Source organism: Balaenoptera acutorostrata, chromosome 4 (assembly GCF_949987535.1).
Source record: "Balaenoptera acutorostrata chromosome 4, mBalAcu1.1, whole genome shotgun sequence".
NCBI classification, from domain to species: domain Eukaryota; kingdom Metazoa; phylum Chordata; class Mammalia; order Artiodactyla; family Balaenopteridae; genus Balaenoptera; species Balaenoptera acutorostrata.
The window spans coordinates 51159347-51187132 of NC_080067.1; the positions used below are offsets into that span (position 1 = coordinate 51159347).

Consider the following 27786-nt stretch of genomic DNA (forward strand, 5'->3'; position numbering starts at 1 on the left):
ACTGTCATGGTCAAAATAAGTAAAAAGGTGAAGCTATTAACCTGCCATAGAGCATTTTAATCAGTTTTGCAGCACGGAGAACGAACACAATTTAATTGTATATTATTTGGAAACAAAGAAACAGAAACAAAAACAGAAGAAAATAAACATCACCTGTGTCCCTCAGGATTAAATTAACTGAAAATACTATTGTGGAGAATATCCTTTGAAGACAGGAAAAATAATATTATATTTCTTTCTTTGGATAAATACATATATATTATGCAAGCTTCCACCCTGCTTGACTACAGATTATTTTATTCCATTAACCTTGAGAAACCTCACAGAATGCTTATGCTTAGATATTCCACGAATGAGTCCTTGTCTATTCTTTCACTCCTTAAATCATTCATCTAGCCCACTCAGGTAGCTACTACTCCCCTGTGATTTTTATATCAAGCATGAATAAAGGCCCATCAGCTAATGCTCTACTACATAGCTAAGACAAGACTCTTTCACGTGGGAAAACAAGGTTCCTAAAGAATTAGGGGATAAAAAAAGGAACTTTAAAGATAGCTTAAAACATTCTACTAGATATGGTTATTCACAGAATTTTAACACCAGTCCCTCTCCATTTAAGATTGGGTTTTATTTTGCATAACTAAATATCCAAATACAAACAGTTTCTATGTGCTAGACCCCAAAAGGTTGTTTTCCAAAGAATCAATAAAAACAAAAACACATTTCCAAGCTTAATATGTCTTTTTTCCCTACTTTAATAGAACATATTTTTTTAACAATATATCCAAGAATTTAGTCTGTTCATAATATTTTTGAGCAAAAAATATCAGTCATAAAATACATGTAAATTTTGTCTACAGCCTTTTCTGAGTTTTCAACACTCAAGTCCCCTTGACAGTAGAACATACAAATGAGTCAGTTCTATAGAGACTTGATAAATTTAGTATTTTCTAAGTCATTTCATGTTTAATGTAGTTCAGATCAAAATTTCCACTCACCCTCTTGTCTTCCCAAGGATGGCATATAGATTAGAACTATGTGAACTCCATATATCAGTGGGGAAGGAGTGTCTGACCCAAAGCCATCCCTGGTCATTGATCCATGAACTCTTCCTTTTCCTTATCTTGTTACATCTGTTGGTGCTCTTCTTAGTCATTCTTCACCCTTCTGGAAACATTTAGATGCTCTCTCATACTTTTCTCTGTAAAGACGAGACTCAGGTGATCATTTTGGTACAACAAACTTCCTTGAGAAGTTTGTAGTTTCCCCAAGCTTCAACGGGAAAAAAAAGCAAAGCAGTCTGCTTGACATCGAATCCTTTTGTATACCCGGGGTTTTGACTGCATGTGTTCCTCCTCCACTGGGTCTTAGAACGTTTACAAGGACCAACAGCAAATCAATGTTTCTTCTATTGCTCTTCTTTCAGGATCTGTTTCATCTGCCTACATAACATTTATATAAAGTGGGAGGTGAAGCACTATAGTCTCCCCATCTCTTACCAATCTGTTGTTATGACTCAACAGGCTCTGCCTCTTCCACAGTTTAGACCTTAAACTCAACAGCTTCCTTTTAAATGATACACATGTTGAGGTATTTAGAATAAAGTATACTGATGTCTGCAAATTACTTAGAAAGGCATCCAAAATTAGGATGAATAGAGTTAAGTATAAACAGATAGATTTGTGATAAAGGAAATATAGTACAATATTAGTGGTAAAATCTAGGAGAGGTATATGCAGGTGTTCATTGCAAACTACTTTCACCATTGCTGTATATATGAAAAATTTTATAAACATCATGGGGAAATTTCTCAAAATCACCATCTCTTTCATGAGTCTTAAGAGTTTATTTGGTATGTAAAACACAAAGAATTTGGATCTTTGATGTATGACTTCTGAATATTTCTTCTCCTGAAGCAGTGCATGTCTTTGACTTCATAGGAAAAGTCACAATGTTTTTTAAAAAATGTGCAAAAGGTAATAGAGTAGAATCTTGGTTAATATTCTAAAATTCTAAAATTGAGATATATGTATGAATTTATATATACATATATCATATAGATTATATTTGATTGTTTAAAAAATATAAGCAAGCTATATTATAAACTTAGATTTTGTTTCCTTGTCTTTCCACAAAGCTCTATATCATGGAAATCTGCCCATATTTTGATTCATTAGAGTATATGTTGTTTCTTTGCTATAGAAAATTTTCTGATTTGAATATTTCAAACTTATTTTGATAATCCTGTTTTTAAAAGCAAGTCATTTTTAAATTGCTTTCATAAATAATAATTAAAAAGATAATTACAATGATAGTTATGATAACACTCTCAAATTATTTAAGGGCAGAACCCTAAGAAGTTGAATTATTGAGTGAAATAATATGGATATGTTTAAGATTTTTGTTATGCACTGCAATACTGCTCTCCAAACAGTTGTACACATATCCTCTCACAAAGGATAATCGTGTCTGTTTCAGCACATCTCTTCAGCAGTATAAATGACATATTTCTCTCTTTGCTAATAGGCAAAATGACTCACTATAAAAATTAATTTATTTGATTTTTTACAAAGGTAAACAATGTGTCAGATATATTTGTATGATAGTTTGCAGGTTTTCTATACATGCCCTTTTACATTTTTAAAATAATGATTTTATTACTAATCTGTTAGAACAAATTATGTACTAGATATTTTCTAGATTTTAATCCTCTATAATACATTATAAATATATTTGCTAAGTTAGTTGTTTGCCTTTTAATTTTGTTATTTTAGGACTGTAGAATCTGTTAATTTATAACTATACAAATCTATCAAATTTATATTTATATATTTCTTAGCATTTATGCTCAGCAAGACATTTTTGCATGGTTAAATATTCACCTATAATATAGTTCTTTTATAGCTTCATCTATTATATTTAACATAATTAGTATTTAGACATTAAATCAATGACATCTATCTATAAAATATAACCAACTATCATAATTCCCTTGGTAAAAACCCTTGCTACTACTCTACATAACATATCCATTTTTTTTTTTTTTTAATAATCCTTCCTTACTTCTTTTGTGAAACCAAATCACATACTAGTTATTCAAATTCACTTCAAATATATCTTGGAAGTTATTACTGATATGTCAACATTGGAATATACATATAACAGTTATCTCCTCTGATGTAATTCCATAGTATCTTGACATAATCCCTATTAGAAAGCTGAACGAAGAATGTACTATCTCCCAATAACTTGATTTTTCCTAGATTTATATTAGATACATAAATGAATGTTCAAAAAACTGTAAATTTGTATTTTCAATGGCATTTTGGAAGTCAAGGACTAGGATTCTGGAAAGAGTGCTGCTTTTTTTGCTGTGTTGTTCCTCTTTCAACTTCTATCAGGGTTACATAAGCATATCAGTCAGAATTTTTCTTGCTCATACTGCATATTTATTTTATATCAGCAGGAGGTTCTTTTCCATGTCAGTTTCACACAAGGACCCAGAGTGAAAGAAACATTTCAGACTATCTGAAATATTACCAGTAAGACACAGCAGGGTGGACAAAGAGAGTATGGAAACATAGAAAGTCACATGTTTCTTTTCTTGGTTTGTTCCTGGAGTCCATGCACTAATTTCACTCTTATTTTACTGGTCAAAACGAATAATGTGTCCTCATCTAACATCAATACAGAGGGGGTATGCAACCTTACCATGAATACCGAAAGATTAGAGCCACTACTAATGGTGAATAGCTCCGTAACCATAAGGTAAATAGTTAATATATGAGAAAGGAAAGGGAAACCTTGTGAAGTCAAGATAAAGAACTGCCCATTGCTAGAGCCAAGATCAATGCTAGACCTCAGATATTAAAATTTAGTAAAGTCTATTTAAACAATCTAGACAAGTGTATTACCATGAAAGACACTGAAATATATTTCTTAAAAAAAAGGTTCCAAATTCACATGATCTTATAAGTACTTTATATAACTTTAATGTCTGACTTTTTTTAAGCTTTAAAGTATGTAATTCCATAGTTTGAAATTTCTCTACATATTTTAAAAACATTATATGAAAGAAACAAATTGTTAACAAAATCTAACAAGTATAGTGCAAAAAAAGAAAGATTATGCAAAAGTTCTCATCAAAATGCTAGCACAGTTTTTAAAATTTTATTTTATTTATTTATTTTTGGCTGCGTTGGGTCTTCATTGCTGTGCACAGGCTTTCTCTCGTTGTGGCAAGCGTGGGTTACTCTTCGTTGCGGTGCGCGGGCTTCTCATTGTGGTGGCTTCTCTTGTTGCAGAGCACGGGCTCTAGGCGCGTGGGCTTCAGTAGTTGTGGAGCGCAGGCTCAGTAGTTGTGGCTCACGGGCTCTAGAGCACAGGTTCAGTAGTTGTGGTGTATGGGCTTAGTTGTTCCGTGGCATGTGGGATCTTCCCAGACCAGGGATCCAACCCATGTCCCCTGCATTAGCAGGTGGATTCTTAACCACTGCGTCATCAGGGAAGTCCCAAAATGCTAGCACATTTGATCCAGCATCATGGTAAAAGAATAATATTCCTTGATCAAACTAGGTATATCAATGAATGCAGTGCACTGTTCATGGCTTATGAACGGTGGAATTTAATATTAAAGGGGAGTATTCTTTCTTTATCTCATAATTTCACCCAAATACATTATTGATAACAGATGTTACATATCATCTAATCTAAATGGAGCGCTAAATTGCTGTCTGGCATCCTCCTGGGTTTACTAAAAGATAGTCAAGTTGGTCCTTAAACCATTTCTCCTACTACGACCCCAAAAGTTAAATTATTTGCCAAAGGTTACATAGTAAGTGGCAAGGAGGAGATTTTAATCCAACTCTAGGCAATATCAATACTCATGACACACAACACCTAATCGTGTTTCCTATAAGACAGTGTTTCAGATAAGTGACTTAATTCAAAATATCTTACCAAAATTACTCATTCTCATAAATGCCATTGACAAGTATTTTAAAAATTAAATAGTAAAAAAGATATAATTCATAGTATAAATAAGGGTATTCAAATAAAATAAGTAGATCTATAAAGTAATTAAATGAAGGAAAAAAAAAAACGAAAAAATTACCAGACAACATGAAAGAATGATTTAAAAATAGTTTCCCTCCTGTGTTCTTGCAAGACAAATCCTGAGGATGTGAACTTTGTGTCTTCTTTCGCACATTTTTGACAGGTGTACTAGCCAGTCAAGCACATAAAAGAAGACATTAAGAAACTGACAGAATATTATGTTCCTGAATAAGATGACATAATAGTATAAAGACATTAATTTCCTATAAAGCTCCATACAAATGTAAATTCATTCTATTTAAAACTCTGATAAAAATGGAACTTTACAAAAATTATTTTGACTTCATCTGGAAGCATACATGGTTGAGGATAGCTAAGGAAAATTTAATAAGAAAAATAATTGGAGGGAATTGATCTACCAGATACTAAAGTGTTTTTTATGCTAAAGTAAACTAAATGAGTGTTTTATTGGCTCAAATATATTAAATCAGACTAGTAGACAAAGCAAACAGCAACAGATTAAATTTATTATTTCTTCAGTTCATACCTATTGAGCTCCTAGGAAAATGCTAAGCTCTATGGATACATACTGTGGACAAGATTAGGGCTTTTCTCTAAGTACTATCAGTTATATTTTTTTATGTTCTTCAGTATCTTGAGCATTTTTAAAATAAGATTAATTTTTCCCATTGGTCTCTTGTGCTTATTAACTTTTAAAATGTTTTTGTTGATCCAGCTTTGATTAAGGAGGTTTTATTTTCTGTTCAATGTGGTACTTGGGAATATAGTGAATATATTCTCCTCAACCATCACTATCTACTGGGAGCTAGTGAACATTCATTTGAAATAATAATTTATAGGGATGGTCTATTTGTTCATCCACTTGTCTATTTTTAACACATGTGCAGTTGCAAGGAGAGATCAGGGGACTACATAATGATCAAGGGATCCATCCAAAAAGAAGATATACAATTGTAAATATTTATGCATCCAACATAGGAGCACCTCAATACATAAGGCAAATGCTAACAGCCATAAAAGGGGAAATTGACAGTAACACAATCATAGTAGGGTAATTTAACACCCCACTTACACCAATGGACATATCATCCAAAAGGAAAATAAATAAGGAAACACAAGCTTAAAATGACACATTAACAAGATGAACTTAATTGATATTTATAGGACATTCCATCCAAAAGCAACAGAATACACTTTCTTCTCAAGTGCTCATGGAACATTCTCCAGCATAAATTATATCTTGGGTCACAAATCAAGCCTTGGTAAATTTAAGAAAATTGAAATTGTATCAAGTATCTATTGCAACCATAACACTATAAGACTAGATACCAATTACATGAAAAAAAAAAACTGTAAAAAATACAAACACATGGAGGCTAAACAATACACTACTAAATAACCAAGAGATCACTGAAGAAATCAAAGAATAAATTAAAAAATACCTAGAAATGAATGACAATCAATTGTTTTAGCCACAGCAATCAGAGAAGAAAAAGAAACAAAAGGAATCCAAACCAGAAAAGAAGATGTAAAACTGTCACTGTTTGCAGATGACATGATACTATACAGAGAGAATCCTAAAGATGCTACCAGAAAACTACTAGAGCTAATCAGTGAATTTGGTAAAGTAGCAGGATACAAAATTAATGCACAGAAATCTCTTGCATACCTATACACTAGTGATGAAAAATCTGAAAGAGAAATTAAGGAAACACTCCCATTTACCATTGCAACAAAAAGAATAATATACCTGCGAATAAATCTACCTAAGGAGACAAAAGACCTGTATGCAGAAAACTACAAGACATTGATGAAAGAACTTAAGGTGGATACAAACAGATGGAGAGATATACCATGTTCTTGGATTGGAAGAATAAACATTGTGAAAATGACTATACTACCCAAAGCAATCTACTGATTCAGTATAATCCTTAACAAACTACCAACGGCATTTTTCACAGAACTAGAACAAAAAATTTCACAATTTGTAATGGAAACACAAAGGACCCTGAATAGCCAAAGCAATCTTGAGAAAGAAAAACGGAGCAGGAGGAATCAGGTTTCCTGATTTCAGACTATCCTACAAAGCTACAGTAATAAAGACAGCATGGTACTGGCACTAATATATAGATCAATGGAACAGGATAGAAAGCTCAGAGATAAAGCCACACACTTATGTTCACCTTATCTTTGATAAAGGTGGCAAGAATACACAGTGGAGAAAAGACAGCCTCTACAATGAGTGGTGCTGGGAAAAGTGCACAGCTACATGTAAAAGAATGAAATGAGAATACTTCCTAACAACATACACAAAAATAAACTCAAAATGGATTAAAGACCTAAATGTAAGGTCAGACACTATAAAATTCTTAGAGGAAAACATAGGCAGAACACTCCATGACATAAATCACAGAAAGATCCTTTTTGACCCACCTCCTAGAGAAAAGAAATATAAACAAAAATAAAACAATGGGACCTAATGAAACTTAGAAGCTTTTGCACAGCAAAGGAAACCAGAAAAAAGATGAAAAGACAACCCTCAGAATAGGAGAAAATATTTGCAAATGAAGCAACTGACAAAGGATTAATCTCCAAAATATATAAGCAGCTCATGCAGCTCAATATCAAAAATACAAACAATCCAATCCAAAAACGGGGAGAAGACCTAAACAGACATTTATGCAAAGAAGATATACAGATTGCCAACAAACACATGAAAGGATGTTCAACATCACTAATCATTAGAGAAATGCAAATCTAAACTACAATGTGGTATCACCTCACACTGGTCAGAATGGCCATCATCAGCATTTATTGTCTGTAGATTTTTTGGAGAGGGTGTGGAGAAAAGGGAACCCTCTTGCACTGTTGGTTGGAATGTAAATTGATACAGCCACTATGGAGAACAGTATGGAGGTTCCTTAAAAAACTAAAAATAGAACTACCATATGACCCAGCAATCCCACTACTGGGCATATACCCTGAGAAATCCATAATTCAAAAGGAGTCATGTACCACAATGTTCATTGCAGCACTATTTACAGTAGCCACGACATGGAAGCAAACTAAGTGTCCATCAACAGATGAATGGATAAAGAAGATGTGGCACATATATACAATGGAATATTACTCAGCCATAAAAAGAAATGAAATTTAGTTATTTGTAGTGAGGTGGATGGACCTAGAGTCTGTTATACGGAGGGAAGTAAGTTAGAAAGAGAAAAACAAATATCGTATGCTAACACATGTATATGGAATCTAAAAAAAAAAAAAAGAAAATGATTCTGAAGAACCTATGGGCAGGACAGGAATAAAGACACAGACGTAGAGAATGGACTTGAGGACATAGGGAGTGGGAAGGGTAAGCTGGGACAAAGTGAGAGAGTGGCCTTGACATATAGACACTACCAAATGTAAAACAGATGGCTAGTGGGAAGCAGCTGCATAGCACAGGGAGATCAGCTTGGTGCTTTGTGACCACTTACACCGGTGGGATTGGGAGGGTGGGAGTGAGATGCAAGAGGGAGGGGATATGGGGATATATGTATACGTATAGCTGATTCACTTTGTTATACAGCAGAAACTAACACAACATTGTAAAGTAATTATACTCCAATAAAGATGTTAAAAAAAATTGAATTCTTGAAGCAATAAACTTATTACTGTTATTAAATCTCAACCACGAACTGCATGCATTTTTAGAAGGGAAGTATACATAAAGTGCTTCTGCTGCATACTAAAGCATGATGATTGATTTGAGAAAAAGCATTTGTGCAGTTTTTTGAGTTGCAAGCTAAACTAGCTGTGTTTTTCCTAATGAAACACCATATTTATTTGAAAGAATGGCTATCAGACAAATTATTTTTCAGAACTGGGTATTTAACAGACATTCTTCAAAGTAAAGAAAGCTTGTCACTTCAAGGGAATAAAAAGCTGACTGTATTTTTAGTGATAAAATTTGAGCCTTCAAGTGAAAATTGTAATTTTGAAAAACATGTGTCTAATACCTTAGCTTGATAACTGCCTGATACATAAAAATATTTAAAAAATTTAAAGTCTTTAACTTATTTTTATTGAAGTATAGTTGATTATAAAGATTTTTCTCATGAGATTGCTAGTGATATCAACATATGGTTATTTTTGTTATTATATAATAAAATATGTCAGCATTTGGAAGATATGCATAACTCAGTGAACAGTATTTTCAAAATAACTGGTGATTAATTCTAAAATCATCCATTTAAAGAGTCAATTCAAATGCAGGATAGATCAATGGATTTGAATGTAACTAAACAAAAAAAAAAGTTCACTGATAATGTTTCATAATTTACACTGCAACTTTTAAGAAGCTAGCAATTGCCAAGTTTTGGTACAGCACCAAAGAAGAATATACACTGTTACCTAAAAAAGTCATTCAAATACTTCTGTTTCTAATAAGGTAACATTTCTGAGTAAGGTTGGATTTTCTTCATACACATAAACATAAAAACACATTCTGCATAGATTGAATAAAGAAGGTATGAAAATATGTCTTCTATTAAGGCAGAAATAAGGGTAATAATGCCACTTCTCTCAAAAATAGTTTTTCAAAAATGTAGTTTTTAAATGTCTTTTATACCAACCTGTAATAGATCTATTAATATTTTATAAGTTAATATTTTTAAAATATTTAAAATTATTTAAATATTTAATATATAAATATCAATAGATACAGTCAATGATATGCTGAAGTTGGCTTATACTGAAGTTGACTGGTACATGAGAACTAATTGTTTAATATTCTGGAATTTTGAGAGGCAATTGTTAAACTAATGACAGCTAGAAATCTGAGATGATATCAAGATTTACTTCATACAAATCACAAAGGTTACAAATCAGGGCTGATTTTTGTTTTTTTTGTTTTTTCAGATATCTGGTTTATCAGCTATCACTGACATAGCTCACCTAAATAAAAGCTCTGTGGATTTCTTGGTAATTTCAGAGTATAACGAGTTCCTGAGACTAGAAAGCTTGAGAACTGACTTCAAATATATGATATTATTATATTTATAATTAATCACAAGTTCTAAAACTAAATATAATTCAAATCCTATGATAAGTATTAATAGTTATGGGGTGACTCAAGAAGAGTATTTGAATTATGGGCAGAGTTGGGAAAGTAACCAATACTTATTGAACATCTAATGTGAGCCAAAGTATCATGTGATATGATGTTCCATATTTTAGTTTGCATATGAAGTAACCATATCTATAAAGGAGTATTAGAGAAAAACATTAGAGATTCAGATATAAAGTGAAAATTTCTGGGATGCTTCTTTTGTGGTATTCAAATTTAGGGGGCTTTGAAAGATGGGAAAGGATATTTAACTGTAGTTGAAGTAATCAAATACACCCAGAAATTAATCACTTCTCTTGGTCTTTGATGGTATCACCTCAATTGCAGCTCATCATTCCTCATTTAGATTATTAGCGTGAATTCATCAAAATATCTAGAGTGTGTAATCTTTTGCTTGAAATTTCCCAGTGGCACCCCATCTCATTCAGAGTCAGTCAGAATCTTAGTAATCACCTACCTGCCTTACATAATCTGGTCCCCAGATAACTGAATACTTTCGCTACTATTCAACCACTTACTTCTACCCATCCTGCCACATGTGATCTCATGCTATTATTTGAAGAAATCAGACTCGATACGCCATTAGGGCCCCTAAATATGCTGTTATCCTAGCCTTGAACTTCCTTCACATAGACAGCCGCATGGTTTTTACCACACTTCACATGCCTTTACTCATATCTCTTTCTCAGCCAGTCTCACCCTCATCACTCTATTTAAACTGTAACTCTGCCAAGTCACCCTTCTCCCTCTTCCCTGCTTTATTTATTTTCTCTAATTTTATATCTTCTAACATAAAACTGTTATTAAATTTCGTTTATGTTCTGTCTCCATAACTAAAATGAGTGCTCTTCAAAGGCAAAGATTTCATGTTATTTTAATAATTTTTGTATATTCAGCAATAATAATAAAGCCCCATATGTAATTTGTGTTTATAAAATATAATTTGAATGTATGAATGAACAAACAAGGATAGAAAACAGAAGGCTTTATCTAATATTGTGTTTAGGGGACATCCAATAATAAAGTTGGCAGAACTTAAGAACATATGTGTGCAGAGCAATAGGAAAGGATAGAGCCAGGGGATGAAGTAGGCAAGGTAAAATCATAAAGTGTTCTTCATACCATGTATAAGGTATTAAATAAGGACATTTTGAATCACAGGAATGTGCAATAATCAGAATTAAACATTGTAACACAGATAGAAGGAGGAGGAGAAAGTGAAGGAGAAAAAGAAAAGGAAAGAAAGTGAATAAAGAGGAGGAGAAGGAAGAACTAGAGGTCAGGAGAAGGGTAGAGGGCTATCTAACTAAACTGAGTAATAATGGGGGCAGAGATGGAAGCTGAAGTCATGATATTTATATAATTGGTTTAATTTCCATTACAACAGACAGAAGATAAGGCTGAGAATGGAACCCTTGAAAAATATAAATGTTTGGGAGATAAGTAAAAAAAAATAAAATGAGGGTAGAGGGGGTAAGACTAAAGAGTAACAGTGGCTTTGTCAGGTAACTGTATATTGGAAGAAGTGGTCCACAGGGTCCACTCGGTTCAGCATCTAGGAAGTCATGTAAACCCTTGATAGCAGAGTTCATTAGTGTGGTAGAGAGAGAAGCCTTCTTTGCATATTTTAAAATGAGAAACTTACAATATCCAATGGAATGGCCCGTGCAAGACTCCTCACAGGCTATTGCCCAAGATCTTAATTTTGCCAAGATCTGGTTTCTTATCACTTGACTAAGGGTTTTCCCTATCTAGAAGTCCTTTAGGTATGTGGACAATAATAATTAAAGCTAGAATCTCCCAACAATATTCATTATGTTATATTAACCTCAATTCCTGAGAAACCTAGTAGTAGTAAACATTACTAGTATAAGCAAGTTGATGCCAGAAAATGAAGTAGAAGTAGCAAGACTTGACTTTACTGCAAGAAGTAGACAGGTTATGGGAAGGGTAAATAAAGAGTGATATTTTGACAGAAACAAACATCAAACATGTTTTTTAAGGCAAGTATGCTTTCAACTATATGTGCAGTACACAAGTGCATATGTGTGAATGTATACGATTGGTAATATGTTGATCAGATACTTAGTTCAAGAGAAGAAAGGACACAGTATGGTGTCTCCTTGGCAAATCCTTTAAGTGTAATTCTGTTATTTAAGAAAGTATCCCATTCGACTGTGAAAAAGTGACATTATTTTCTACATATATTTCATCTACAATATCTCCTCACAATAAAGCTGGTTATTGAACACCTTTCACAAACAATCTATTAGATCAACAAGAGAAGATGGTTCTCATTATCCCATAAGATCACTTTAATATTACTTTAGTGCTGTGCTAATGAAAATAGGAAATTCAGCAGGAGCCTATATTCCCAAGTAGGAAAATGTAAGCACAGATGACCAATTGATTTTGAAAAAGAAATGAGCACTCCACTTTTTGTCCATACCCTGACTTTCAGAGCTGGTTATTTTCTTCCACCCTGCCCCCATACAGTAGGCATGTGAAAATATAACAAAACAAAACTTTTGACAAAGTTTAAAGACTGATGCAAGGGAAGAATTTGAAGCATTTATCTATATCACTAAGTAACTACACAGGAAAATAATTAAACATTTGTAATTGTCTTCAATTCAAAATCCCACTAAAGAATTTCAAAATCATTTAATATTCTTTCCAATTTTGTTACATGAGCTATAGTGAAGGTTAGTGAATCTTTTCTGTACAAGAAATTGATGCCACCAAAAGAGTCCTTCTCATGGAAAATACTATATGATCTTGGACAAAAAGTAACTCAACAGGGACTAACGTTTACCTCAAGTCAGTAGATCCTCCCCCATTTTACTTTGTTGTTGTATAAGCCCCAGGATCCTAGTATAAACTAAGGGAAAGAGAATACCAAAAGGACACATACTGTGGACTTCTCACTAACCTTTGCAAGTGGAAGCTCAGAGCCAAGTTTGATTTAAATTGAATAAATGCCATAAATCTTGCAACTCAAAAATCATAAAACAATTTATACCTGTTTCCTGCAAAATTCCTCCTAGTCGTCCAGTGCTTATTCTGATTATGGGTTACCAGGAATAATTTACCTTAGATAAAGCCTGGTAGATAAATTTAACTAAAAGTAGAAAGTTGGTCAAGCTTGGCAATGACAAATTAGAAAAGTAAAGAAGCTATTATATTTCAAATGTTTCTTTTAAATCTATTGAACAATTCATGCTTAAAAGATCCACAGTATGTGTATTAAGAATATGACTTGGTATAAAAAATATGGCAAAAAGGAGTTCTCACTAATGGCGAAGTGAAGCAAAATATATATATATATTTTTTTTTTTTTGCCTATTAAACTCTGCAAATAAATTTCACAATCTTTGTGTTCCATCTCTAACCAAATTCAAGTTTTCAGACTTTAATTAATGATGCTAAATAAATCACATCAAAATGAAATAGATTGTTTTTCATGATTTAAGGTGAAAATGTAAAGAAAAATATCTTAGTATCATTATTTAAACCTCTACTTATGTCATTTGGAACGAAATTTTGCACCCTTGCTATGGAAAAATGGTTAAAACATTTTTGAGTAGAAATTGAAGAGTCTCTTCATAGATTATTTAGCAAATAGCTTTAACTTCATTGAACAGGGATCCCAAATAGCATTATCATAAACCATATAAATGATTTATATCTGATATGACAGTTTAGACCCTAGAAGTATGGTATTTTGACATACTACACAACATTGACTAGAATACAGCCTCCTTCCGTATTGTGTCATTATAATCCCCAAAGCGGATACTTTGTCCACATGACCTAAAATGTCTCCACCACAAAGAACGTGGTCCAGAAATCTGATAAAAGAGTAGGGAAGGAAAGACATGCTCTTTCCCTTTAAGGACACAACCTGGACATTTCAAAAACCACATCTGCTCTCATCCCAATGACCCAAACATGACGCAGACCTAGCTGCAAATCATGCTGGGAAATGTAGTCTTTATCCTGGACAGCCATGTATACTGGTAAGATTTGGAATACTGTATCTATGAAACACTGTATCTATGAAAGTGGAGAGTGAGTGTTGGAGAACCATAGCTGTCCCTGCTACGTTGTCTCTGCATAATGTTCTTTCAGTTTTCAGTTTTTATCCCCATGTAAATAAAAATCTAGAAAGAAGTCATTTGTTCAAGAGAACTGAATTTATAGCAAGAGCTTTTCATACTTTTAAGCAGTTGAGTAAAAAACACTTTCACATTCTTGAAGTCAAGTGTATAGAGGTTAAAAAGGGAAATAAATAATTAAGAGAAAAATCAAGGGTACTCTTTAAAATTAGGGATTAATTTATTTAAGTATATAATGTTGTACTATAGATTAGTCCATAGCAGACATTAAAGCTAACTGGTTTGAACATATTCATTTATTCTCTGCCACTATCCTACAAAAGTCTTTAATGTGACTCAAGTATTTGCAACAGAATAAATTAAATAGATTAGATAGATAGGTGATATAACACCTGAATGATGGAGAATTAAAGTCAACTTTCTAAAGAGGAACTAGAGAGCCAGTTGGTACACAAAACTCATACTGTAGTATTTAACAATTTTAAAGTGAGAGTTCTTATTAGGATCTGGATTATTTTTTTCTGTACAAAGTCACAAAGTTAATTTGGAAGCAATATGAATTATATAATTCATACTGTCCATAAGATGAGGGCAAATTACTTTCCTAAGTATAAATTATAATATAAATTTTACAGTTCCTCAAGAAGAGGTATGTGTGTGTGTGTGATGTAGTAAACAATGTTTCCAACATCATTAATGATAAAGCAACTTGAGTAGTTGACAAACCCTAGAATTTAAATCCCACAGTGGTAAATATTTAAACATCTAGCAACTGGCCAGCTGTGTAATTTAGGCAAGCTGCTCACCCATTCAAAAGTTGAATTCTCAATGTTGAAATAATGATACCTACATCAAGGTCATTGTGGCAATTTAAAGATACTTTATATTAAGAACTTAAAAGAAGGTAATTAGCTTTCCAGTCTATATACCAAATATTTATAAAATTTACAATATAAAATTGTCTAAATAAAAATATTTCATTATTAGAATCTATTTGTTGAGACCTCCTATTTTTTCATTTATTTCAAGTGTGTGTAATTGCTCATTGAAGTGTCTGTGTCATCTGGGTCTTGGCATCTGTGGATAATTTTTCTCTCATTCAGGTTAGGTTTTTCCTGGTTCTTATAATGATGAGTAATTTTCAATTGAATCCTGGATATTGTGGGAATTATGTTGTAAGATTCTGCCTCTTATTTAAAGATTCCATTTTATCAAGTCTCTTCTGGTACCATGTCGGTGAAGAAAGACCATGCAGGTGGTCTCATTACTGATAGATGTGGGGGAAGTCCAAGTTTCTCCCTTGAGCACATTACTGCTGGTGGAAGCTCCCACCTTGGCCTCCACTGATATATCTCCCTGGTTGAGAAGGGTAGGAATGCCTCTTTACTGCTTTCGGTGTTATGTCCACTGACATGGTGAGTGGTAGCCCCATTACTCCCAGGCAGTGGTGAAAGCCCTAACCCTCCACTGGGCCTCTTCTGACACCATCCAGGAGGACTGTTATTGCCAGGTGAGAGTGGAACTCCAAGCTCCCCACCTAGTCTCCATGGCACTGAAAGTGGAAGGAGGCTTTTTGACAACCAGCAGGGATGATAGTCCTAGTTCCACACTTGGCCTTCATGCACCACAGATGCGTGTCTGTGTGTGTGTGCTCACATGTGAGTGTGTGACAAGCCTTTAACAGTCTTACAAGAGAGAAAGTCTAGGCTCTTTATTCAGCTTTTGCTGGTGGATGTGGGGCCATGATTTTTTCTGTGGTGTTTTGGCTGGAATAGAGTAGTTACTGCCTGGAAGTTTTGTGTCTTGCCAGACCTATTCTTCCTTTTCCTTTGGCTAAACACACCAGTCTTTTGGGGGCTTTTTAGCCCACTGGTATTTCCAGATTGCTGGTTTCTCTAACATTGAGGCTAGGATATATGAAGAAAAGTGAAAACCCAGAGGACTCACCATCATTTTGTTCCCCAGATCCTGAGGTCCCTCGCTGGTATGCCTTTTCTCTCTACCTTTCAGAGTTTCCATATGTCTGTTTTATGTATAATGCCCAGTGATTTTAGTTCTACTTAGGGGGCGGAATAGGGAAAAGTGCATCTACTTCTTTCCAGAGGTGAAAGTTCAGTCTTTTAACTACTAAGAAGAATATTTGAAACATACAAAATAATACTGTAACAGTTATGTAATTTTTAAAGCATGTTAACATAATGAACACCTCTTCATTCACTACCCGATCCTAGAAGGACATAAACCTGTGCCCATCCCCCAGCTTCCAGGTATAAAATAAATTTTGTATTTATCATTTCCTTCCTTTTAGTAGGTTTTTCAAGTTTCACCTATTTATTTTATATTTAAAAATACTATTTTGTTCACACACAAGCATATATGTGTCTTTTTTTTTTTCAAACTAATGGGATCATCTGCATACTGTTCTACAATTTGCTTATTAAAGTAACTATACTTTGATGTATTTGCAAGCTCTTCCTACAAAAATCTATTCTGGAACAATATTGTTCTTGACAAAACAGAAACTGAGAGTTAGTATTAATGTATTATACTTGGCTTTACTCAGTTTGGCAAATATATTGCTCTTTTTCATTTGACTTTCCCTCATTTGACTTTTCCATATATCCACAATTCCTTTGAGTCATATACATAAGAATTAGAGTATGCTAGCAGTTTTTGTTCATTGCTCTTCTTTTTCTGGGTAGGCATATTTATGGAGGCATGGTTTTAGCTTGCTTAATATTATTCACATGTGCATTCACAGAGCAATAAATTGTATCCTGAAAGGGGTCATGACACTGAACTTATTCCAAATGCCACTTCTCATTTCAGCATCTCAAACTGGTATAAAGGAAACAGTCTGGATTTCTCACCTGTCACACTTTTTAAAATCAAAGTCGAAGAGCACATTCTAGTTAATGGGCACAAATTTAAACCAAATAAGTTCATGAAATTCACAGACAGTATTGTTTAGCTGCTGCTTCTTCATACATCTGCTAGTTCTTTGTTCCTTTAAATAAAATCTACATTTGCAGGGTATTCAGAACTGAAAATGCACTAGAAGCTCTGACATAAACTTGCAGATTTTAGCATTATTAAAAGTGAAAAGACCTATGAATCTTAATTGGCTTTTGATTTAATTATAGTATATCATCCATAGTTACTTCTAATAACAAATCTTAAAGTTTCAATTTATCAAATTTCAAAAGTTAGCTAAATTTATAATAAAAGTTTATTATGATTAATATTTAGTTTGATTAGGTATAATACACACTTATTGGTTCTTATTTTCTCCTTTTAAATGGAAATATATTTTGGAGTACATCTTAATAAAACAGTAGAAGTATATTGAGAAAAAGTAACCTTTCCTTTTAAAAATGCTCAAAAAATTATACAAATCCATTTAAGAAACACACACACATATATATATAGTGCTCAGTGTGTCAGTAACATTTTAAGTATTTTATAAAGTTTTTAATTTTTTTAATTGGGGTATAGTTGCTTTACAATATTGTGTTAGTTTCTGCTGTACAGTGAAGTAAATCAGCTATATGTATACATATATCCCCTCTCTTTTGGATTTCCTTCCCATTTAGGTCATCACAGACATTGAGTAGAGTTCCCTGTGCTATAGAGTAGGTTCTCATTAGTTATCTATTTTATACATAGTAGTGTATATATGTCAATCCAAATCTCCCAATTCATCCCATTCCCTCCTTCCCCCTTTGGTGTCCATATTTTTCTTATCTACATCTGTGTTTCTATTTCTGCTTTGCAAATATGTTCATCTGTACCATTTTTCCAGATTCCACAAATATGTGTGTTAGTATACAATATTTTTCTTTTTCTGACTTACTTCACTCTGTATGACAGTCTCTAGGTCCATCCACGTCTCTGCAAAAGGCAAAATTTCATTACTTTTCATGGCTGAGTAATAGTTCATTGTATATATGTACCACATCTTCTTTATCCATTCCTCTGTTGATGGATATTTAGGTTGTTTCCATGTCCTGGCTAAGTGCTGCAATGAACATCGGGGTGCATGTATCTTTTGAAATTATGGTTTTCTCCAAGTAAAGGCCCAGGAGTGGGATTGCTGGATCATATGGTAGTTCTATTTTTAGTTTTTTAAGGAACCTCCACACTGTTCTCCATAGTGGCTGTATCAATTTACATTCCCACCAAAAATGCAAGAGGGTTCCCTTTTCTCCACACCCTCTCCAGCATTTATTGTTTGTAGATTTTTTGATGATGGCCATTCTGACTAGTGTGAGGTGATACCTCATTGTAGTTTTGATTTGCATTTCTCTAATGATTAGTGATGTTGAGCATCCTTTCATGTATTTGTTGGCAATTGGTATAGCTTCTTTGGAGAAATGTCTATTGAGGTCTTCTGCCCATTTTTGGTTGGGTTGTTTGTTTTTGTGATACTGAGCTGCATGAGCTGCTTGTATATTTTGGAGATTAATCCTTTGTCAGTTGCTTCATGTGCAAATATTTTCTCCCATTCTGAGGGTTGTCTTTTCATTGTTTATGTTTTCCTTTGCTGTGAAAAAGCTTTTAAGTTTCATTAGGTCCCATTTGTTTATTTTTGTTTCTATTTTCATTACTCTAGGAAGTGGGTCAAAAAAGATCTTGCTGTGATTTATGTCAAAGAGTGTTCTGCCTGTGTTTTCCTCTAAGAGTTTTATAGTGTCTGGTCTTACATTTAGGTCTTTAATCCATTTTGAGTTTATAAATATTATAAATATTAATTTAGGTCATCTATATAATAATCCTGTGAGGTAGGCACTATTAGGATCTCCATATTATAGACGAAGAAACAGGCACAGAGAGGTTAAGTGATTGCCAAAGGATGGACAGCTAGTTAGTAGTAACTAGGAAACAAACCCAGGCAGTCTGCCTCCAGAATTTTCATTCTTTACCATTAAACTATGTTATCTTGATTATACACACACACACCCCTAAATACTGTGGTGATAATAAAAACAATAAACTTCTTAATATTTAAAAAACTAGAAAAGCAAAGTTCTTCCAAGTAAATTTTTTGAGACATATTTTTGTTTTTCTCTCTGTCCTTATGCATGCCTTTTCTACTTCTGGTTAACACCAAATAACCATTACCTTTCTGATCAATAGTACTTGCTAATCTATGTCTTTATCTCCATTAAAATCTGACTGTAATTACCTTTATACAATATTTCCTGAATAACTTGAATCATTTCTTTAGTAGGTATTCTTTCATGTTTCTTCCATATTTTTATCACCTGTGTACATGTATTGGTTGACTGTACTCTTTAAGTGAGTTTTTGTGAGGTCCCGGATGTCAATTCAGCTGTTTTGAAAAGAGTGTTCAAGGCAGGCATTGAGGGGAGGGGCCCAGGAAAAGGGCACACTCCACAGCCTCATGTAACAACAGCTGGGCCATGGTCACAGAGAGAAAAGGGAAGTGGAGCTCATTTTCCCTGCCTGAGGGTTATCCTAGAATTTTTCTTTTCCTCCAGTCAGAGGAAAGACAACCTCTCTGTCAGCTGCCTGCCAAAGTGGCCTTAGTTTTACTGGAGAGCATATACAATCATAACAATGTGCCTCAAGAACCCTGTGTGTAGAGTTTGTTCTTGTTAGGCACCAATAAACGTGCCTGGTTGATTCACAGCCACACTTTATATTGACATTAACCAATCAATTGCAAGCAGTCAATGTTCAAACAAAATCTTATATTAGTGTTAACAAGTGTATTTGTATTTTAAACCTGATACTTTTACAAATTTAGACAAAAACGTGGTGAATATATATAAAAAGGCTAAATGAGATTAAGCCTCAAAAGAGATTTTCCCAGTATGTCTTCCAAACACAATATTTATTTCAGCAAATTGCATTTGGGAGACAGGTGTTTGAAACAAATATTATTTGAACCAACAGATGTATGGATAATAAATGAACATTATATAACTCAGAAATGATTTTTGTTGTTACCCATTAGCACCTGTCAATAAAATTATATATATATAGAAAAATATACACTGTTTGGGATTAAATGATACAAGGATACAATGTTCTTCCTGTATTGGATACTCTCCCCCCACGCAGCCCCCACTGCTATCGGTTTCCTATGGCTGCTGTAACAAGTTAGCACAAACTGAGTGGCTTACAAAACACAAAGTATTATCTTTCAGTTCTGAAGGTCAAAAATCCAAAATGAAACTTACAGGGCTAAAATCAAGGTATCAGCAGGTCTGATTTCTTCAGGAGGCTCTAGGGGAGAATCCACTTTCTTGCTCCTTCCAGCTTCTAGAAGCTGCTGGCATTTCTTGGTTCCTGGCCGCATCACTCCAACCCCCTTTCTCCTCCCTCCTACTTACAAAGACCTTGTGATTGCATTGAGTACAGCTGGGTAACCCCAGCCTCCCCACCTCAGAATCCTTAACCTAATCACACCTACAGAACCCTTTCACAGGTTGCAGGGATGAGGATGTAGACGTCTTTGGGGAGCCCTTATTCATTCAGCCTATTTCCTCACCCACCAAAAGTACTCAAAACCGTGTGTTTCCAGCATGTCGATGGTCATTAACAATCATGGATAACCGAATATATTTCTGCCTCAGTCAAAGAAAAATCTCCAGGAATCTAGAGTTTTCTAGGTTAATTGGGCCTTCCCTTATTGACTACAGGTGTAAACATGACTCAGCTATCATTGTGCATTTCACTTCTGCCCCTTAACAGTACTGTAGCAGGCAATTAGTTGTAAAGAAACATCAATGAGGACCTAAGTGGAGTAAAATCAAATAAAGGCAGCTGGCATGGGAAATGGATATTAAAAAAAAAGGACTGTGAAGAATATAAGAGGAATAAACTCTATTGACAATATTTTGATATGAAGTGGAATTATGGTGTGATCCTTCAAGGATATAAAAACATTTTGTTGGTGTATTACTCAGAAATATACTTAGGTGCACATAAGAAAAACCTGATAAGGTCTTAAACAAAGAAGGACCATATTTTCCTTACTTAAAAGGCAATCTGCAAGTGGAAGCTTCAGTGCTGGCTTGACAGCTCCTTCTATCTCTGTTCTCTGCCATACACATTTGTCAGAAGACGGCTGTTCCAGCCTCCAGGAATCCTCCCTGCATTTCAGAAATCAGACAGGAAGAAAATAACAAGAACATAAATATGTGATGGCTGCACCTGTCCCTTTTTATCAGGAACACAAAAACTTTCCCTGACCACACCCACAACTCTAAGTTACATTTGCAAAACTCTGTCACATGGCCACTCCAAGATACCACAGAGCCTAGGAAGTAGCTGAGCACACTATTTTCTCCTAAGTAAGAGATTAGACTTTGGAGATTAGATTTTGAAAATTATGGCTCCTATTTTGATTGGTTATTATGTCTTTATTAAATACAATAGTAAATGATTAATGTACTACAACCAATTTAATATACATTGTATGCTATATTGAGTTTCATAACATAACATTATCTTGAGCACAATTCCTTTAAAATTTGTATTTTTTTCTATGCTGAATTTTTTAGATGAATTTTCAGTAGAAATTATAATAATATCAAATGTTTCCTCTTTGACCAAATCAACTTTGAAAGCTTTATTTTGAGTACATGAACTGTATGAAATGATGGAACCATTATTAGAATAAATTGATTTTCTATTGGAACCTGATGATACTGGCCCTATTTTAAGTGTTTGCAAAGCCCTTCTTCCAATAGAGCCAACACTTCACAGCTATGGCTTCACTTTTTGTAAAAGCACAAAAACCATGGACTAGTTTAGTAAAATGTACTCAGTAGAGCATCCTTTGATCTAAATGGAAAGCCATGCTCTACAGGGTGATGTGTCAAAATGCTTCCTGCAGCTGTTAAATCATCAATTTCCGACACATTCTTCTTTGAAGTTCTATTAATTTTGAAGTCTTTGGTGATTCTTCCTTAATAGATATATGTCTTTTAGTTTTTACATGGTTATTAATACCATTATTACTAATTATACTTTCATCATCAAATTTCTTGAGAAAAAATATATTTAGTGCATAATTATTAAACTCACTCTTCTGTTTTCTTAAATTCATTGCTTCCAAAAGTGTTTTCCCCCAAAATAAATAGGATCAACATATAGAATGAAATAACAATTGCAGATTTATTTCAGTGGCAAGTTTTCTGTGATACAAGTGAAGCTTAAGCTTCAAATTTTTTCAGTTGCACCTGACTTTTCCAATGTTCTAGAGGTAGTTCTAGCAACGTATTCACAATTTTTTTTTTTAATTTGCAAAACTAGGGTATTTTACCCACCATACTTTAAGATTGATCTCTGTTTCTCTTCCCACTTCTAACCACTTTTTTCCTCTTGTTGGTTGATGTTGGATCCGCTACATGCTATTCTGGGATATAGCAGAATTTGAGTTGGAAGCACATTTAACATTTACTAAGCTATATTTAGATGCCTTGGTGTCCCTTTTGCGTATATTTTCATGGTGTAGGAATGACTTATAGAAAATCTGCTGCACACTGTTCAGACATATCTGATATCACGTGCCATGAAAGTGAAGTGCCAAAGGCCATATTCCAATGTGAACAGGACCTACAGAGCCAAGTATCAGAATAATGTGAGGAGTGGAGGAGAAACAAGGTTTGACAAGTAAAGAATCAGAAACAAGTCTATGAAAAATTTTTACAATGAACAGGTGTGTAAAATTATAAGTGGAGGATTCAGTTTTCATTAACATCTAGTCAGAATGGAAATTCTCTCCAGTCAGGAATATAGGAATATACTCTGAATATAAAATGTATAGCAATAAATGTCACACATTTGGACACACAGACACACATGCATGCACACATGTTTATTATAAAAAATAAAGCTTATCAAAACTGAGTTTTAGAGAAGAAACAGAAGTTCTATAAACAGCAAAATTGTCTGTGTATAGAGTTTCATGCATTTTGCATCTCGACATGTCAGATCATATCTTAGTGTATCTAATGCATCTCTTTGTGGTGAAGAGTGCCTATTCGAAACAACATGCCAAATTGCCACCATGTGTGGTAATACAGTTTGAAGAAAGAAGTATTCCAGTGACAAATCTCCTACAGGTATTTGTCAAGAAGTCAATGTAGGTACTACAAGATTAATAGATTAAAAATTATGTAGATCAAAACAACATAGTAGCAATTTAAAAATTATTTGAATTATTCTTTTCTATGCTATAACTTGAGATTGATTTTGTATGTTCTTTCAGAATTATTGATTACAGTAACATTTAAAGTGATTATTGTAAAAGTGCATCCCATAGTAAATTAATATATTATGTAATATTGCCAAACTTTGAAATGTTCTAGTTTATTTTCCAAAGGTAGAAAAATACTCACTTTGTATTTAATTTTGTTCTCATAATGTTGTATTTTTCTAAAAAAGTCTTCATCATTTTATAGATTTCTGGTCTTATAAATCTTAGATCCATTCCCTGATTTAAACTATGGAAAATGACAACCATTTTGGCAAGATAATTCACATTTTTCTTTCTACAGCTGGGCTGCTCAACCTCTATTTCCCAAGTATTTCATACCTACTGTATAATTTCACATAAACACGCATAAACCATTACCTTTCTGAGCAAACCAGGGTGTAGCATCGCTCCTCTGGAAGCAGCAATAGTTTTGGATTTCTGCCCTTTGAATTTTCTCATTTCTATAGTGGAGTTAATAATAACACATATTTTCCAGTAATGTTTTGAGAAATTAAATTGAATGGAATAATTTTTACCCTAAATTCCAGATGAATATCACATCTGTTATCATTCTTCTTGTGTGTGTGTGTGTGTGTGTTTCTGTCCATGAGATTGGCTCTCAAAATAAGTTAGCTTAACCTAGCCTCTTACAGCTCCAAATCTTTTGACTCAGTTTTGTCTTTCATTGCCCTTTATGTATTCTAGGAAAGAACCATTTATGGCATTAAATACTATTCCATTTTCCTTCTTTTTTTTCATCATCACGAGTCCATCAAACAGGAAAACATTTTGCTCTCAGGTCCTTTAGTTGGTTGGTTGAATACCAGGTTAGGTTCGGGTAAAGCTAACTTTAACATGCATTTCCTTTTAAAACTGCTACTTCTCTTTGGATATAAAAAGGTTTTCCCTCTTTCTAATTTACCAAGTATGGAAGAGTTTCTTTTTTTTTTTTTTTCCTTATTGAGTTACGTAGGTCCCTGAAATGATGCTGTGTTTACTTATGAATTCTTTATTCTCTTCCCTATTTGCCCAGGGAAAAGAAATTGAGGGTTGCCCTGGAAATAGTTATTTGAGAGTTGTCTCCCATTGCTGGATGGAGGTAGTGAGGTCTGTATCTCCTTCTCACAGGCATCTTCTTGTCAATGTCCTGTCCTTCTGTTTAAATCTTCTGGCCCAGGAAGCATTTCGTTAAATTCTCAAGTATGTTGGTTCCTATTCTTCTAAAATTTCATATACATAGTATATCAAAGTTAGCCATCTTTTATAAATAGGTGTGAATAATTTGGACAATTCATTCATTTAATACAATGATTCCCAACTGAAAACCAGTGTGTCAGACACCTTCCAGCACACTAGTCCTTACCTGTTTCCTTTTCCAGTCCTTTCCTGCATGAAATACTAGACACTTGTATAGCCATGTGTTCTTTGCCTTTTCTTCAAAGTTACTGCAGGGCCCAGTACACTTCTGTGTACTGTGTACATGAAGCACACTTCTCATATGTGTCTCCATGTCTTAAATGAGAAAGGATAATGGAGAGTCTAGGTACAATTTTAAAGTTAACTTTTGGTGGACTCTTTCTTGAAATGTGACCAAGCTTGGCCATGTAAAATTCCAGTGGACAGTGAAAATTGGGAATATCTGGGAACTGAACCCAAGAACTATTTCCAGGTCCACAGACAGATATCTAGAAAAGATTTTCAAATGTATATTTTGCCAGGAGATCAGTTCAGTTGAGGATGAAATGATATGGAAAGAGCTACTTTTGATGAAGCAGGTCAAAGGTAATGGGGTTCAAATCAAAGGACTATAGAGGGTTTTCTAGGAGGACCGGAGAACCCAGAGATAGGGAAATTAGGAGTCAAGAAATTTATAAGTTTGGGGCAGCGGGTAACAGTATCTCATCTATCAGACTTGAATTTAGGACAAATTCAGTTCTTCATGGGGGAGAAATATGCAAAAAGTAAGGAAAAGCCCTGAGCTAGAGAGTCTGATATAGTTTGTAAGTAATAAGGCAAGAAATAGACCCAGGAAAGTGACACTGGGAAAGGAAGTTACCATGAACCCACCTACAACCTTTACTGTACTAAATATGTAACATATATTATTTTAATACACATAAATATACATATATATATACACATACACAAACAAGTCTATTTTACCATTTTGTTAAGTTCATATAAGAAAGTTTAAATACCATGGGAAGATCTGCAAGTAAATAAATTGCTCTACTGAAAAAAGATTTATTATATATCATGTACTATCCAGTGTATTATATACTAATTATTCTGAGGATACTAATGCACATTCACTGCCTTTAACAAGCTCAAAGTCCAGTAGGAGAGACAGACTATAAGAGAACAATTACACATGGAACTAAGACGAGGGTAGGTTTTGCAGGACTTCAGGATAACAAGTAACCAAATCTTGGTTGTTGAAGTGGTAAGGAATGAATTCGTGCAGAAGGTGATCTGAAATTGGATCTTTCGTGAATACACACCAATAATTTTAAAAGTGCACACTGTATCCTGAATAACACTATTCATTACAATGCTGAAATCTAGTCACCATTTCTGAGATGCAAAGAGGAAGTTGGAAAAGCTCATGTCTCAATTCTGAGATTTAAATGTTGGACTGCAATTATCTCAGGGTATTTTGTCTCAGAGAACCTTTGGCCCTAGAGTCAAGACTGGGCTTAAGCTAAAAAAAATCCAAGTATTTCTGCTATGGGGAGAAGGGAATACCATACCTGGAATTTAATCAGGGCTTGGTACAGATTTTCCCAATAATATATAGTCTTTTGTCTCAGAAAGATAGTTAAATTGTCAATAGTTTAGACTATTAAGAGTGTTTATTTTTTACATTTTAAAATAGGATAATGGGGGATAATTAGACAATAATTAATGTAAAGTGCTAAGATTGAAAATTAGCATATCACTGAAAAAAATAATTTCAACAAAGAAAACTACCATCACAAAATGCAATCAACATGTACATATATATTGCATTCCTTCCTTCTTTGCTCCCTTTCTTCCTTTCCATTTTTTTTCTTTTTCATTATCACATCAATAGGTAAACATTATAAAAATTATATAACAGTAAACTTCCAAAAACTGTAATTAAGTGATGTGATCTTACAATCTCCCAATAGATAATTGTTGTTGAAAGATTGAAATAAAATTTGGAAAACAGTATCATTCTCCTTCCCATGTGAAATATACCCACTTGGTTCCACAATTACTGTCCTGCCTGCTCTCCTCAGATGGACGAATTTGTAATCATATCATGTATGTTTTCACTGAACACAATATTTCAAGAATATGATGGCCCACTGGAGTCTGCTATGGGTCAAGTTGTGTCCTCCACAAAAGCTGTGTTGGAGTCTTAAAACCTAGTACCTCAGAATGTGACCTAATTTGGAGATAGGGTCTTTACAGAGGTAATCAAGTTAAGATGAAGTCATTGGGGTGGGCCCTAATCCAATGTGATTGGTGGCTTTATATGAAGGGGAAATTTGGAAGACATATACAGAAGAAAGACAATGTGAAGGCACAAGAAGGACATGTTCTATAGGCTAAGGAATGCCCAAGGTTACCGGAAGGTAGAAGGGAGGCATGGAAGAGATTGTTCCTCATAAACCATAGAAGGAACCAATAACTGCTAACACCTTCATCTAGGACTTCTAGCCTCCAGAACTGTGAGACAATTAATTTCTGTTGTTTAAGCCACCTACTTTGTTACATAACCTCAGACCTAGGAAACTAATATAGGTTCAGAGAAAAAAAATGTCAGCCCTCTCCTCTACATAATTTTCAATCAGTCTCAAGTTTGCATTTGCTTCTATTTCATTTTGCTATCTGTCAAAAATTCTTTTGCTAACTTCTAAGTATGAAAAAAGAAAAGAAGTTACAAATTATTACTTTGGAATTCACTTTAAATCTTAGCAATTAATGTTATGTGTAAGTCATAATATAACTTTAAGCTAAATTATTCTGTCTAAAAAATATCGTTACTGTTTGAGAAATAATGCTATACTATGGAACTAATAAAACTTTTAAAATAAATACTGCTATGGGTTGTGAGATACCACAGATCCTTAATGAGTTATGACACTGGATTACTTTACATAGAATACATGTTTAAAAGCTTGAACAGTACAAATAACTGATTTTCTATGACGCTATATAACTTTTCTATGCCTGACTAGCTGCTTGCATTATTTATAGCTCTGAGCTTGTGATGG

General features: G+C 33.9%; 1 pseudogene; it reads right to left on the minus strand.

Annotated features, from left to right (window-relative positions):
• Positions 1–20635, minus strand: part of LOC103014362 (mitochondrial calcium uniporter regulator 1-like) — a 70209-nt pseudogene extending 49574 nt beyond the window's left edge.
• Between the last annotated feature and the right edge of the window lie 7151 nt (positions 20636–27786).